Genomic DNA, 17,849 nt, shown 5'->3' with positions numbered 1-17,849 from the left:
GATGTCAACCATGTGTTGCTCTAATTAGGTGTATGATTGTGGGGCTAGCCAATCTTCTACTTTTTTAGTTAAGCAATTTGCCAGCAATTTCCTTGTCAAAGAAAAAGATTAATCACTCTACATCCTAACATTCAACCACCTTTGGATCCCTTTGTCATAAATGTCCTTTGAGAAAAGGGAATCTTCTTGCATGGGCGCATATTTCTCTTCAAATGTAATTAAAGAACGCTAGATAGTTTGGTGTTTGTACTAGTACACCATTAGGGGCAATTTTGAGGCTAAATAGGCATTGTAAGGATTTGAATTAATTAATTCTTAATCACATCTCAACTAAATAAAATTAGCGAAAGAAGGGTAACTAATTAATTGCTTGTTTTTCTCCAAATTTAGGGAAAATTAGCATTAAATAACAATTGCATCTCTCTCTGTTCTATCCTTTTGTATTTAATAGTCCCATTCCCAAAAAAGTTGACTAAGACCTTGAAAAACATGTTCTAATTTCTAAAAATTTTGAATTTGATTACTTTTTTAAAAAGCTTTGATCATTTTCAATTCTTGCACATTTGTATTTCACATGTTCTTTTATTATTATTATTATTATTTCATATTTTTTCTCTTATCACCATTTCTCTTTCTTAAAAAGATGGGAGGAGAGAAAGGGATCTTGAGCTCTTGCAAGATACAAAACATACAAAGAGAATTCACACAAGATAGGATGCTGAAAACCTAGTCCTTTTTCTTCTTCCTCTTCTTTTCCACCATGAGTCTACCAAGAATAAGAGAGAGTATAACATACATAATATACAAGTGGTCCATAGTGTGAACAGGCTAAGGATAAAGATGACTAGATAATATCTCGTAACTCGGGTAGGTGGACTAACTAATGTCTAGCAATAAAGTATCATTGGAATAATATTTCGATGTAGGTACTAACCACGTTAGTGATATGAATACGAAAACAGTCATCTAGGTACATGAGTGTCAACTCGTGTTGAGCTTGACATCTCAACACTCTCCCTTAAGCTCAACTCCATGACCTATACTCCAAGCTTCAAAAACACCAAAGCTTTTTTGCTCCTAGGGCCTTGGTGAAAATATGTGCAACATGTTCCTTTGTGCTCACATATATGAGATCAATATCACCTGCCAAGACCCACTCTCAAATGAAATGGTGATGAACCTTAATGTGTTTCATACGTGCATGAAACACCAGGTTTCTAATCAACTATATACTACTTATGTTGTCACAATAAATGGCAACTCTCCTATCTATCTATTTCCCTAAGTCATCAAGTAGCTTTTGCACACAAGCTACCTCACATGCTACCATAGCAGTATCCTTGTACTCTGCCTCTATACTCGATAATATAATAGTAGATAGCCCCACTCTAAAAGGAAAACACATAGCTACTGGTGGACTTTCTCTTAGACACGGCCCACCCAATCTACATCAGTATAATCAAATAATTGCACCACTGAGTTAGCCTTATAAAATATGCCATAATCCAATGTGGCCTTGAGGTACTGTAAGGTACATCTCACACTATCTAAATGAGGCTTACAAGGCACTTGCATAAATTGACTCTCTAAGCCAACTGTGTAGTTACAATTTGGCCTAGTAATAGTAGTAAAGATTAAACTTCCCACTACATTCCTATACATTGTGGGATCCTTTAATATCTCACCTACATCAACACTTAGTTTCACATTGTAATTCAATGACACTGAGATTTGCTTACAATCAACCATACCATACTTCGTCAATGTATCCAAGATGTATTGTCTTTGCAAGAGCCGTATCCCCTTAGATATTCATATCACCTCAATGCCAAAAAAAATACTTCAGCTCTCCCAAATCTTTCATGTCAAATTTTTGCTTGAGAGAACTCTTCACATGCTCCACTTCTTGCACATTATCACCCCCAACAATTAAATCATCCGTATACAAGGTAATTATAACAATGCCCCTATCACTTTGATGGCCATAAATCAAGTGATCTACATTTCCAACATGGAAACCAATAGATACAAGATAACTATGTTATTGTGTCATGCCATGCTCTTTGTGCATGTTTCAATCCATAAAAGGCTTTATGTAGCCTACACACATAATCAAGATGAACTATGCTCTCATAACCCTGTGGCTCGTCCATGTACACTTCTTCTTGCAACTCACCATGCAAGAATGCATTCTTTACATCCATTTGATAAAAAACCAACCTTTTGTTGTAGCCATTGTAATGAGAGCTCTTACAATTGCCATCTTTGCCACTAGAGTAAATATCTCCTCATAATCAATCCCATAAGTCTATGCATAACCTGTGGCAACCACTCTTGCCTTATACCTACTCACACTACAATTTGCATTATGTTGTCAGATGGATCTCGATCATATTCAAAAAAAAAAAATTTTGAATAATTTTGTTGACGCATTTTACAAATTAAACGCTTTACAGAAATGACTTTATAAACCCACTTGCAATCTATAGCTTTCTTTCCCCTAGTTAGTGGCACCAAATCCCAAGCTTGATTTATATCCAATACAACCATTTCTTCAACCATCATTGACTTTCTCCCAATGCACATGACCAATAGGTTCCTCAAAACAAGTGGGCTTAATTGATTTTATAACATTTCCATATATGCATAATGGCAAGTAACATAACCATCATATGTCAACATGTTTATGGAATATCTTACTCTCGTTGACCTTCATACTAGTAGAGCACTCTGTGATCCTTTTGAATTTTGAGACATACCCAAACCTAATTACCTTAAGAAGTATAGTTTTTAGTAGTTGTCTAAGGATCAATCCGAGTCACCACCATACTAACTTTGAGCATTCAAACTTGGATGGCAAAGTGTTCCCTAAGTCTATCTCGCATAGAAACTTGGATGGCAAAGTGTTCCCTTACTCTATCTCGCATAGAAAGCATCTAGCCTATTTCTACAAGGATCGACATGTAGGTTTTTAAATATACAAAAACAGCCTCTAGCAATAACCTAACATCAAACTCGAAATGAACGCATTTCATAAATCACCAAAGATCAAGGTAGGCAAGTATCACACTCAGTTCAATAAGAGAGAAATGAGGGGAGTTGAGCATCAACCCCTTTATCCATAAGGCATAGTCTCACACCACCCCCCTAAAATGATGCTTACTGGTTTTAGGATGATTGACTCATAGGAAGGTCTCACATTGACAAACCTTATTCTAAATTTGGGGAAAGGCACCTAGCTAGTTAGGTCTATTCAACCTTAGGGTGATTCTGTCAGGAAATCATCCACCCACTTTCCATCGAGGTATATTTTAGTGTTTTAAACAAGGCATGCTACCATGATGTTTATAATATATAAAAACAACTTCCTTAATTAATGTTTACATTTGGTTTCTTGTCACGTCCTTCATTTACGAACATAAGCAATACATTTAAAAACAATTATCCGTGATTTTAATTCTCAAATATACAATTGCTTCAAGAGTGAACTAATCCAAATTCAGGTTACCACCCTTGCCCTATTCATATTGGGCCTTCCAACACTAAACCATGTGAGGCTCATATAGGTTTCCAATCCTATCTTAGGTTAGGGACAAAGATTACAACTCAAACTAGAGCATCGTTGATTCTCGCTCGCCGTAAGGATGAACTTTCTATATAGAAGACCAAAATGTACATAACAGTGGTTAGTTGTATTAGGCAAGGTACAATACTCCGGGTGAAGAGTAACCGAGGCGGCCTGGCAACACACCTCATTCTTGTCCGATTGCTCAAGCCATAGATATAATTAGCGTAATTCTATTATACTTAAAGGCAATCATAATCAATTGATAAATTTTCTACCAATTAGTCTTTTAAAAATAAATTCAAAAAATATTTTTTTTCATAATTTCACAAACATGAAGTTCGTCTCGTCTTTCGCATATATCTCATTTTCTGTGCACATATCTTATTTCTAATTTTTCTACTCATGGAAGTAAACCAAGTATTTTATTACTTGTGAATGCACTTTATCGAACATAATCTTATTTCTATGCATGTGAATGTACCTTATTTTCTATTATATTATCTATGTGTGTAATCGCACTCTAATGAATGTATTTTTAGTTTTCATGCATGTGAATATACCTTTTTTAAATATTGAGATCTACATTAAATTTTTTCTTTACAAAGGAAATACAAATTTGAGCAATTTAAGTTACTACCTTAATATATGCGAGCAATAACAAAATTGATCATTTCTAAGAAAAATATGATTTTTACAAAGTTAGCTTTTAACTTATGAGAAAAACTAAATCTATGATTTAATAATTTGATACATCGCCTAACCTAGGTATTAAATAAGATTTTTAAAATGAATTTACGATTATTTTAGGTATTTCAAAGAAAATTTAACTAATTTTCTTAATGAAAAATTCACAAAACTAATATGTTTAGTCAAAATTAATTCCTTTTAACTTTTATCATAGCTTTTTAATTTGAATATTATCATATTTTTCTTAGAATTTTTGACATTATTTTAACTATATTTTTATTTTTTAAAAGATAAAATACTACAAGAATAAGACAATACTTATTTTATTAAAATTTTAAAAATATTTAATAATTATAGTTAATAAAAATTAATTATCAAATAAAAATACTTTTAAATTTTTACATAATGTTTAAAAATTGGTATTATTTTGGCTATTTATCAATCATACATAATTAAATATTATACCTCGATCATATTAATGACCAAAATTTTGGCATCGTGGTTATGTAAGGGTCTCGTTATGTCGATGCATTGACCAGGGGCCATTGCAGATAAGAAGAAAAAGAAAATAAAAGATTTTGAGATAGGGGAATGGCACATGAATAGCCTTTAGCTCCTTTGTGTAGAGTTTCCTCACCTCTAACTCATGATTATTACTCCCTCACTCACTCACAAGATTTGACTCGTCATAGTTATGTATTGAAAATGAGAAGAGAGGCATTTCTTTATATAGTTTTAGAGGGGGGTAGAAGGGAAGCGGGGGCGGGGGGGGGGGGGGGGGTAGGGAGGGAGGATTTTCATCTTTTTATGAGTTTTAAGAAGAAAGAAAATATTACCGTTTTGTAAAAAATGAGTTTTCTTTGTTTTATATGAGAAAGGACCTTTTTAAAATTAGTTAATTGCACATTTTTAAATATTTTTTTAAATCTTTTATGAGTTTAAGATAAAGGGTTTTGTCTTTTCCTTTTTCTTTTTTTCTTTTTTTTGGGGGGGGGGGGGGGGGAGTAGGGTAGTGCAAAATGCATGTAGGAGGGGTACCACTAAGTAAGTGTCTCCCCTTTATCCCCCTTGTTCTTATTCTAAAGTTATTTAATCTTAGTGTTTTTTTCTTTTTGTTCTGTTTTCTCCTTCTTTGTGTGCGTGTGATGAATTATTTCATAACATAAAAAAGTTTTGAAATATTTTTTGGAAATTTATGAAAAATATAGAACTTTATTAGAGATAGTTTAGCAAAATTTAGATGTGAAAAAAATCCAAAAAGTGTTTGAAAATTTAAAGAAGACTCTCTAGTTGAGAAAATAATTTGAGAAAGTAGTTTTAGATCAATAAATATTGAAAAACTAGTGGTTTGAAGTGACATGCATAGTGAATGAAGATCATTGATAATGATAAAAAACTTCACATATTCCCAACTTTGTTACATTCTCTTTCCCTTAGAGAAATTGAGATGACTTCATCTCAAGAGAAACTCGAGGTATTCTTTCTGAAGGATAGATTCCTTAATCTAGGTTGTATCTTTTTTTAGGAAGTCCTTCCATTGAATTAGATATTCTTGTAGGGTACGATTCCTCAAAGGTTTCTCCCTAATTTCTAGGATCCTCTCAAGTTAGACTTCTAAGATTCCTTGATTTAGAATTACAACTTTTTCATAATCAACGATGTGTTTGGGGTTGGGAACATAGGATTTGAATAGGCTGATATGGAATACATTGTGGATCTTAAGATGAGGGGGTAAGGCGAGTTTATTTGCATGAGTTCCAAGGCATATTATGATCTTATAAGACTCATAGTATCTAGGACTTAACTTTTTAAAATTCCTATGAGATAGGGAGCTTTTCTAATCTTTAAGAAAACCATGTTGCCTTCCTTAAAGGTTTGATCAGTCCTTTTTGGGTCAATGTAGGTCTTTTGCCGATCTTGTACTACTTTTATGTCTTGTCGAATTGCCTTAACCTACTCTTGCATGTCATCTAACATCCTTTTTGAGGCTTTCACTTTTATGGATGGATTAGAGAAGTTAAGAGGTGATAAGCACTCTTGCTTGTATAATGCCTAGAAGGGGGTTATTCCAATGCTTTGTTGTACAGAAGCACTATAGGCGTATTCTACCAATGGTAGATATTCAATCCACTTCTTTAGCTCTAGGCTACATTAGGCTCTCAAAATATCATCCAAGCCTTGATTAACTCTTTCAATTTTCCCATTAGTTTGTGGGTGGTATGCTGGGCTAAATCATAACCGAGTTTCGATGGCTTGAAAGAGACTAGTCAAAAAATTGGAGGTAAAGAGATGTCATGACCATTGATAATCATTTTCAGGAGCCCATGTAGATGAAATATTTGTTTGATGCAGATTCTTGTAATTTCAGAGGTTTTATGGGTTGACTTGATTGTAATAATATGAGCTACTTTAGTAAACATGTTCACTATTACTAGGATAGAATCATAACCTCCTTGAACAATGGATAAGCCAACTATTGAATCCATGCTCATGTATTATCATTTCATCTGGATAATTTCAAGAGGATGTAGTTCACTAGGAAGTTTGATTCACTTGGCCTTGATTCTTAAACAAGATGGCCTTGTCATCATGACACCATTGTTTCCACCATTATTAGGCCTATGTAGTGAGGTGTAAGTGGGTGATCATGGCTCGATTGGCTATGCTTGTACTAGCTATAGAAAAATAGTCTTCCATTTGTTTGATTGAAGTCTTGGCATTTGTTTCTATCTTTGTGCCTTCACTGTTGAACTCAGGTGGTTTAGCTTGCTTTTAATAGAAATTTATTTTCTTATTGATCGGTTAGAGGAATTGGTGGAAGAGGTACTTGAAAGTATAATACCCTCAAACAAAATTATTCACAAAAAGACTTTTCATACCATCAAAAGCTCAATTTTTATTGCTTCAGTATGTACAATATGTAGTGTTTTGAAGAGACCTTTTTGATATATTTTGAAAAGGTTCTTAGTTATAATACTTGGATGGAGGTATCTCTTTGTATATATGCGGTTTTTCATAGACAATAAGAAGTTGATAATGGCTTAGTTGATCTAGGAAATCCCTTAACCATGTAATCATTCTATTTTAGTCTACATGGGTGAGCTATTCAATCATAGGGGAAGTCATTGATAAACTGATCATAGATATATTGATCTTGATGGATACTTTTATCATTCACAATTATATTGGTTTTTACACATGGCTTCTCAAACACAAATATAAAAGAGCTAGTTACACAGTTCTAAGAATATAAAATGAGCAAGAAGCATGAATAATATATGATCAAAGCAACCATAGCTGTAATCTCTGATCTCTTAGAAAGAAATAAATATAATAGGTAGCAAGGTACACAACCCTTGCAATGGTGGTGCAAGGTACACACCCCTTGCAATGGTGGTGCAAGGTACACACCTCTTACAATGGTGGGAGGTCCAAGAGAAGGAGTCCTCAACAAGATGATTTGATTTATGGAAAAGAAATAATGGCCATGTTATTCCCACAACGTTATATACCCCCTCTCTCTAACACTAAGTCCTTGATGCTTTATTACATGACTACCCAAATTCCCGCAACTTTATATACCCCCTCTCTCTAACTAAGTCCTTGATGCTTTATTACAAGACTACCCAACCTAAAGAAGCTTTGTTCTCAAATCTTGGAATGAACTTGACAAAGGATTTACAAAGATCTTGTGAGGATGTAGATCGTTGTAAATAAAGAAACCTATAGGTAATTGAAGAGCCCATATGAAACATAATGCTAAAGAAAGTGAAATAGAAACAACTACTAAAACTTTCCAAACAAGGTAATCGGTAGAAAAATGATCATAACTTAGTGCAAATATGTCCAAATTCATTAAATGATATGGCATTCGAAAATAGACACCAAGTAGAAACTATTCCATCCATAAAAGTCCCAGTTTGATCAAGTTAGCTAATTAATTTCACTGCATAAATTTAATCCAGCAAGTTATCTTGTTCATAGATTATATGTTCCTTATGCAAAAGCTATGGAAAAGAGCCAAGATAGTAGGATGGCTACCAAGTGGACTCTTTAAGAGGAAAACCCCATCATTTGATAAGATACTCCAGCAATGTTTGGTTTCCCAAAACTTTCTCTCTCTTAACAATGACCTTTTTTGGCTCATAAATGATAAGACCATCCTTGTCCTGGGGAATTCACTATATGTATACCCTTTAAATACATGCATTCAAGACCTATTTATAAATATCATTATATATGAATTATATATATATATATATATATATATATATATATATATATATATATATATATATATATATATATAACACCCTTTTCTATTCAATTTGTAAGTAATCCCTTTATATGGGACCCTTTTGTATGTAAAAAATGTGTAAAAAGGGTATTTTAAAAATCCCTTATATTGAACCCACGTGATACATACATATATTTATGATAACTAACCTTTTCGAGATCCTTATCCATTGAAGGTAACTTTTCCAAAACTGTAATGGCTCTGATCTACATACTTCTTTAATTGAGAGACATGAAAGACATCATGAATGTGTATAGAAGAACACAATTTAAGCTTATAAGAAAGCTCTACTACTTGCTTGAGGATTCGGTAAGGCCCATAAAACCAATGAGTAAGCTATTATTGCCTTCCTTCAAAGAAGCATACTTACACTTGGAAACTTTGTTGAGAAAAACCCAATCCCCCCAATCAAACTCCAATGGCCTTCATTTCTCATCAGCCTAAGTCTTCATGATATCTTGAGCTTTGCGAATATTTTCTTTGCATTGACTCATCCAAGCTTCCATCCGCTCAAGTTCTTGTAGGTTAACATAACCGATCCAGAAAACTGTAGGCCTCCTTGCCAGCTACTCTCTCAAGCATGTGCTCTGTGCATGGCAGTGGGTAGTTATCTCTCTTCATAGCTACATTTACCTTCTTGTAATTGACACACACTCCAGTAATCTTTTCATTCCTCTTTAATATGATAACTATGGGGGGAAACCTAGTCCGTGTGTTCAATTTCGTGGATGAATCCTTCTCTGATTATCTTGTTGATTTCTTCCTTAATAGCATGGGTGTGCTTTGGATTCATGGGATATGGTCCTTGTTTGACCGGTGTTGTGTCAGGTGTCATGGGTATGTTGTGAGTCACCACACTCGGATCTACTCCTTTAAGTTATTCTAGGGAGCAAGCAAACACGTCTATATACTCTCATAGGACAATGATAAGACTTGCTTCATCTTACTCAGCCAAGTCGTTTGCTATAAAGACAAGTCATGGGGTCTATCCTCCTTTAGCTAAATTGACCTCCTTGACCTTGGCGGATTCCTCAATTGGTTCACTTTTGCTTGCCCCTGTCATTTAGCTCCCAGCAAGATCACCACCCTATCTCCCTTTTTGCACTTTGTGAATCATTTTGGTAGGTCTTGCGGTTTTCGTGTTTCCTCTCTCCGCATTTCTTTGCTCAGCCTTTGTGGTTCCTCCCTTAATCGTTAGCATCATGGGTGAACGGGTAGGTCCCCTTTAGTGCATCTAGTCTTGGGAGGCCAAGGTATTTCAAGGTCACTATTTGAGCTAACTTCTGATTCGAAATCAAACTCTCCATTTTTACTAGTAGAGGGGCTCTCTCCTAGTGGTCTTAGCATAGAAGGTGAGTCCATTTGCAGCAGTGTTGTGTCACGTCATTGGACTAGGCCTGCCTGCTCGTAATCGATTGCACTTGTGTGCTCCAACCAAGTTCGATTGCAATCCTCACGTTAGACTCCATCTCTAAGTGCACTCTGCTTGTGTCTGTCTTTGTCAGGTTGCTCCTAATTCTCCTTGTTCTAACTATTTCCTTCTTATTGGTTGAGAAGTAAGGCCCAATTGTATTTCAACCTCAGATCATGTACCTAGGACCATTGCCATTCGGGCTCATCCAAGAGATCTTGGAGTGGCTTAAGGTTCATCGCTTGATTGCTAGCCAACTTGTTGGTTAAGTATCCTAGGATCTCCTAGAGCTCACGTTTGTTGCTTGGGACTCTGAATGCAACATGAGTGGGTCTTCCATGTAGACTCCCGGTCATCATGCATATTGGTTCTGAAGGTGTGTCCTTGAACTGATTAGTCACCTTGACGACTTGTTCGTACTCCTCTATATCTGAGAACGGTAGGTCGATGGTAGCCAAAACGTGCATCCAGTCTCATTCGTCCTTTAGCATGGTGGAGATTCTGTCTAGGTTGACTGGGGTAGTCTTCCAAGTGTCCATCTGCACTCTCACAACTTCTCTTCAATTTCCTAAGAAGATAAGACCATTGCCTGAGTCTTCTACGACTCTCGCATTGCGTATCCAAGGTCGGCCTAGAAGGATGTCATAGTCCACTCCCTTCATGACTATGAAGTCAACACAGAACTAGATCCTTGCGATCTTTACCGGGCAATTTTTCAACACTCCGAATGGCTTCACCTTCATTCCATTTTCCAGTGTGACATTAAATCTAGCAGTCTCGACCAATGGGTTGCCCCAAGTTTGGAGTATCGCATGGCTTAGTACACTCACTCCTACCCATGTGTCCATGATCCCCTTTCTGGTGACGTCCCCTAGTGCTAAGACTTGTAGGACTGCGTACATTTTTGTGCCTTCCCAAAAGGCGTTGACATGTAGGGATTAAGGCATGGAGTGCAGCATCAAACTTGGTATTTGAGTTTCTGCATCATGCTCAGGCAAATCTGTGGCAATCGGATCATTTGGTTCTTTAGCCCACTACTTAAGCTCCTATCATAACATTGGGTGCTACCTAAGCAAGTTGCCTAAGCTCAGCATTATCAGAGTGGTCACCAGTGTATTGAGGAGGTTGCTTTTCAATTGTCTAAGGTGTCAATGTGTCTTCTTCTACATCAATGACTTTCCCTCCAAGAATAGTTATAGGTTGTTGTGGACCCCAAGAACATTGACACCAAGAGCACTGGAGAGCTGAGGAATAAAGCGTTGAGTCCATCCACCAATGACCCCATTGATGCCTCTCCTAATAGTGGTGAAATCTCAGACACATCCATGTGCTTTGAAAAATCAAAGCAGTCATTACCATCAATGGCTGCTTGCAACACTCAATCCACTGACAACAAAACTCGCATTGACCAATCAATAGTGGATACAATGCTGTCACAACAAGGTGACAAATTTACACCAGTCACATCCAAGGAGAACCATGACACAAGTACAACGCCTCAGGAGAAACATGGAAACCCTAACAGCATAAGAAATTCTAGGATTGACCAATCTTGCTCATCTAGGCATGAGCCCCCAGCTATGCTAAAGCCTAGGCAAACTCCTAGAACCTTGCATGAGATAGCAACCGAGCAAGCCCTCGTTGAACATAGAAGTATCGCAGAATGCTTAACTGAGTTGGATGCTAAGCTCAAAGTGTTCACACGTGTCTATGTCCTGGCGGACATGGGTGCATTCCCTAAAGAGCAGCTTGAAGAATACTTGCCATTTCCCTTATCCAGAGAAGAGCAAGAACATCTTGACGAGCACTATAACATGCTCCTGCATGAATGCATGTGACTCATCTCTGACGGGGAAGCTGACGAACTACGCTTAACTGTAACATTCAATGATGTGCTTTGCCAACCAAATCTCTTAGGAGATAGAGCAACTAAAGCGACAATCAGAGGGTTGAAGTCAATTTGAATAAGGTTGGTATGAAAACCACGTTGCAATGGCTAAACTAGGAGCCCAGATCATGACAGTCTCAGAGGAGCAATTGGCCAAATGGCGGTCTCAAAGAGACCCAACTTATGTGGCACCAACTTCCTTTCGAGTGCTGACTGCCATTTAGGGTATGGACTTAGCTGAAACTAGCCAAGAGAACTCTCTGTCTGATAAGGTTCTCACTGAGGAGGAGTTACATGTTGCCAGTAGACTCGGATAAGGTTCCATCCTACTTGATGTTGCAAAATATCTATCGGTATTGAGTAAGCTACCACAAGTACTAGATGCGTGTGCCACACTCCAGTACAATCCGGAGTTCTACAATTGGCTTTTATCCTCGTGAAGTGACATGGATTCGTAAATATGTACATAAATAAAAATGAATTTTGTGACCCTGTATAGACAATATCAACACACATAAGCAATGATAGTCAAGTGCAGGAAGAAGAGTTGGGTTCAACAGGCTAAGCTCCTCAGGTCCTCCTCTCACCACACATTTAGAAGTTGTGTGACCATTCCCACCTCCAGGTGGAGGGCATGCAACCCTCATTACCACCATAGGAAGCCCTAACCAACATCTCTGATGGTGTAGACAAGGAACCGTCCCTTTCTATATACCTTTCCTCCTTTTCGGTTTATCCTTCCCTGCCCCAATCCATGATGACCAGTCCACGCAACTTAGCATGTGCCAAGATCTGCTAGTGGCTAGAGGCAAAACAAACATCATCATGGGGGCCATCCCTCTACAAGAAACACTGCATGCCTCACCTCTCCCTTTCTTGTCATGTGCGCTTGATAACCCACTGTATAATCCCTTCCATGCGAATGGTTTTATCCTACCTCAAGGCCTAATCCTTGGTTTGCATTTTGCAGGTCCCCCTACGTAGCCGACATGGAGCACCCAGTGCAGCTGGCTTGCAAGGACGCTATCCACTGTTGAAGGGAGCATGTAGCACAAGCTCCTCCGTCGAAATGCTACATACCTACCCTTAAAAGGTATGCAAAGAAATGAGGCCCCAAGCAACACCACCCCGGACGTAGGCCAAAAAAACCCTAAGCCAGGGGAATAGAAGCTCAAGGGAGCACACAGGGTGTGACAACACCGGTCGTGCAAGCCCCCAACAGACGCTCGGACACCAGGTGCTCGAAAGAGGAGAGGGTAGCTCGAGACAAGCAGGAATTTGATGCAATGTTCAAAAGTATTCTGGAAATAGTTGCGGCTAGGGACTACACCATTCAGGTCCCAACCGACATTTTCCCCGCCCAGCCTCACAAGAGCCCCTCACTAGCACAACCTCAACCGCTGGACCACCCAGACTCGCCCTGCCTCGTACAAATAGAGTAGCCCCATGTTGTATAAAAGGCTTATCAAATGCTACCTGGTCATGAATTTTTGTTTTTAAATGGTTAAGTGTTGACATGTTCCCCGATTGTACAAACTTTTCATATTTGCGTTTAATATATTTCACATCTTTAGCAAAAGAAAAAGCTAATCAAGCGCATGTGATAAGTATCTAAGCCAACACCATGGAATTCAGATAAGTGATATCTCCTTGCTTTGCACTAGTTTATTCTAGTTGCGGCATATGCCATGCATGTACTCTCATGAAGTGACAAGTGGATGCATGATGACATAGGTCTTTGTGCGAAAGTGTTCAATGCTCAAGTCACCTCAAGTCCATCGACCCCACAAAGAGCCGCGACAAAGCCATGCTGCCGAAAGTAAAGATCACCTATGCAAGTGCCCACATTGCATGGCCCAAAGCATGATCTTAACCACTTCCTCTTTCTGGGTTACACTTTGCGTTTGGCACTCACGACAGCTGTTACCCCAATTGTACCAACATCGCACGTTCCAAAGAGGGTTGCAATATATCAAGTGTATCTCCCCTCTCAATGACTGCTTCTCCAACAATGAGGCTAGGGCACAATCATCACTGTAATATCCATTTCTTGAGCCTTCGAAGCTTGACATTTCCCAACCCATTGAAAGGCTGATAGCCTCAACATATTGCAATGGTTGTACTCAGGCAAGTCCAAAAAAAAATGAGAAAAAAGAAAGAAAGAAAGAAAGAAAGAAAGAAAGAAAAAAGAGCACAAGAAAAAGAAAACGGAAAAGGAAAAAAAAAGAAAAAAAGAAGAAAAAGATACGAAGCACCCACGATCACAGCACAACACCTAGGGGTCCTCAAATTAGGTACGTCCAGTGACCTTCGTCGGCTGGCTCCTTCCCTTGTCCCCTAGCCCCTTAGCATCACCCACAATTGTTCAGGGCACATCAAGGGCAGGACATACCTAGGGAGCTTGCCTCGCCTATGGTTAGACCTGTCACCCTGGCCCATTTGCACAATTCCCTCTTGCACTCTACCTTAATACCATTGCAATCAATTGTGGTAAGCACAGCATGAATGGCCATGAAAAGTACACCGTCCTCATCAAGCAAGTCCAATAGCTCCTAGCTACTGAAAGTGCAGTGTCCCTGTGTTCAATTATGCTACGTCGTGTAGTCACAATGCAAAGGATGTCTCATACACCTTCATGTGTACTTCTTCTCAACATGGACAACTTTGCTTTATCCACACATTGTTATGAGAAACTAGCCCGCGGTCTTCTAAATACATAATATCTAAGTATGCACGAGCACTTACGTAATATTTGCACCAAAATATATAGATAGTTTGGGTCCTCAAGTGCAGGACAATACTCTCAGCTTGCTTCGAGTTCGACCTGTCTCCCAAACTGATTGAATTATGTCTTGTGCACGATAGAGAAGACTAGCACTACCCCTAGGGAGCAACCACCTATGAGACGTTTTCAATTGCAGGTATTGAAGACTCCAACGAAAGTGTCTTTCGCTCTTCATCGACACCCAATTTTGAATTCTTATCTTTTTTCATCCTGCAAGCCCGCCAAGAATCATCATGTGTAGAATCCCCAACAAACCAACACTTGTGCTGGCCATCAGTGCAATCCCCCACAAAGAACAGCCCTACCACCAACTCCAACCACCCTACCACCAGCCACCTAGGCCACCAACATGACCTCAATGACCTCCTCCACACCACCACCAACATTGCTTCACGGCAGCCACCAATGTCCCTTCCACCCATGCCTTCAGTGCATGCCAAAGCTTGCTACCTACGACGGTGAGTGCCATGGTGCTGGCACTCGTCTAGGAGGGGGTAATGTTAACCATTAGATGAACAAGGTGGAAAATCTAGAAAAGCTAAACCAGAAGACAAAGGCCAAGGCAAAGTGAAACGGAAGACAAAGGCATGCTAAGAAAAATCTAGAACACAAGAAGCACAAAAAAGTCCCAAATAAGGGAAAAAGGCACACAAGGAAAAGCACAAGTCAATACTTTTGTAAAAGAGCGCAAGCGCACCATGATTTAATTTAAGGAGCGCTGGGCTCTCACCCGTGCAATTTGTAAATGTGGACGGGCGGTGGAAAGGAAGCTAGGAAGATAGAAGGACAATGGAAAAAAGGGCCTAGACCACGGCCGGCCATGTAAAAAAGGGGATAAGGGGATGACCGCCCAAAAGGGATTTAGGGTTTTGTATATAAAGTTGAAAAGTGAATGAGAAGCTCATTCTTATGTGTAATTAAAAGTGGGTCTCCTCTTCTTCTTCTTCTTCTTGCTTGCTTGAGCTTGTGCTTGAGAGAGGGAGTGTGAGAGTATGAGGGAGTGAGTGTGTGAGGATGAGGGACCGAGGAGGAGAAGCTCTCCATCTTCTCCTCTCTTCTTCTCTTCTCTTCTCTTCTCTTGTCTTGCTCGTGGCTATGAGCTTGGAGGATGGAGCTTGCTTGAAGCTTGCACTTGGATCGTGGAGCTACCGGAGTGCACGGGAGAGGAGGTAACTCGATCGGCATGGAGGTAAGCTTACTACACTCGTAAGGTAGGCATTGCGCATCGGCTATGTGAGAGGTAGCCATGGCCGCTCAGCTTGAAACGCTTGATCAATAAGCGGTTTGTAGGTCTCGGGGTAGAGCTCCATAGCTCCCTTTCAGGTATAGTACATTCTGAGTAGACCCCCTGATACAAAAATGGCTATAACTTTTCATTCTAATATAAAAATCAAGAACCTTTTGATAGAAAACGAAGCCAATAAGTAGCTCTTCAAGATGAGTTACAAGACTCAGTTTGCATAATCAAAATAAAAGGTTCTAGGAATATTTTTTTATTACTATAAAAAATAGTCCTACACCTTGTAAAAGCATTGTTTTAGTATATCCACCTCCCCTAAGTCCCAAATAAGGTCTCATAGCCCTATGGAACCTTGTATATGACCTATAAGAGCTGAATATAACTTGCACTACCCTTTAAAGGTCTTGAAAATTCTCTAAATTACTTAGTAACACATGTAACCAAGTAAAATATTTCTCAAAAGTAGTCCCAATTCATTATTTGAGTAAAATACTCTATCAAAGACCTGTAACCAATTTGGGATAACTTGTAATACCTATAGATGATTGAGAAACAATCCAAATCAAGGCCCGAATACCTTGCTACACTTGAACATACTTGTCCCTTGCTATGAGGAGTGTAATGGAGAAAATTTTCCCTATAGAAAACTTGTGATAACCTATATAATCCTTGAAATTGATCAATGAAGTCTCAATTAATGCTATCCAACTGAAATCTTTGAATCTTCAATGACTCCACTCATGTACTTGTGGTGAGAGATATAGTAGCATGACAGGCTCCCCACACAACTCCAAATCACTGTGGGAGGTGGGTAAAGTATCTCGCAGGTGAGTTGGTTGCATCCCTTTCAGGATCTTTAATAGTGGGGGAGGGTCACCTCACTATTGTTCCAATATCTCCCTCGGCATCCACCTTTTTTCTTGGTGAGAATATCAACATGGCAGTAGCATTTTAATTAAGAAAATAGGGATGAACAATGAAAATTAGAATAAAAAAATAGAGGTTGGCTAAGGGACTTACCAATGCAATTCAGTGACTTACTAATTTCAAGTACTTACCCTTTACAACATTTCTTTCTTGGGCAAAGAGAATCATATAATCAAATTAGGGTTATGTATCAAGATGATGTAAATGACATTCATGATGAAATAGGACTAAAATGAATGTTGAATTTCCATGTAAAGGATTTGATCAATGAGAAGAAATACTGATCTTTGATCTATTGATCAATTTCAGAGAATTAATTCACCAAGAATCTCTCATCAATAAGTAGATAAGTTTTAAACAAGTGGATATAGAGATTTCAGAGATTAAAGCAAGTAAAATACCTTAATCAAGCTTGATGAAGATGATTGATTCACTTGGAATCAACAAGCTTCAGTCGTAAGATTGAATTTTTTTTTGTAATCCATCATAAGTCTTCAATAATCCATAGAATTCAGCCCATACATGCTTGAAGAAGATTAAATCCTTGAAGAATCAATGCTTCAGACTTGCTTGAACACTTGTATGTCAAAGATTCAAGCTCTTTGATCAAAAGCCCTAAAATATAACTTTATTATGAGCCTTGGGTAAGTTACTATGTATAAAAATGTGCATCACGTGAGTTCAAAAGAAAGGAATATTAAAAAAGATAGTCTTATAGATATACATTCACAGAAGGAAAAAATTTAAAATGCATAAATTTATTCATAAAATGAGTATCTATATTCCATATGTGTATTTTTTACTTAAAGGTATTATTAATTCATAAAATTAGCCAAGATTTTCTTACCAAAAAGGGGTCTTGAATAATGCCTTCCACTTATGTAGTGATGCAGATGTCAATTGTAGACAATAGAACTGCTTAGATGTGATGGGAGCCAAGAGTTATAGGTAGGGGCCATTGGAGCTCTTGGAATGTTTGTGGAGGTTGCATAAGTGAGGCATCCAAAAGCCTTGGGTATGGACATGTTCAGTGGCATGAGTATTGT

Source organism: Lygodium microphyllum, chromosome 15 (genome assembly GCF_053477565.2).
Source record: "Lygodium microphyllum isolate KBCC chromosome 15, Lygodium_microphyllum_v1.1.10, whole genome shotgun sequence".
In the NCBI taxonomy this organism is placed as follows: domain Eukaryota; kingdom Viridiplantae; phylum Streptophyta; class Polypodiopsida; order Schizaeales; family Lygodiaceae; genus Lygodium; species Lygodium microphyllum.
The sequence above is the reverse complement of the archived record's forward strand: the minus strand, read 5'-3'. Positions refer to the sequence as shown.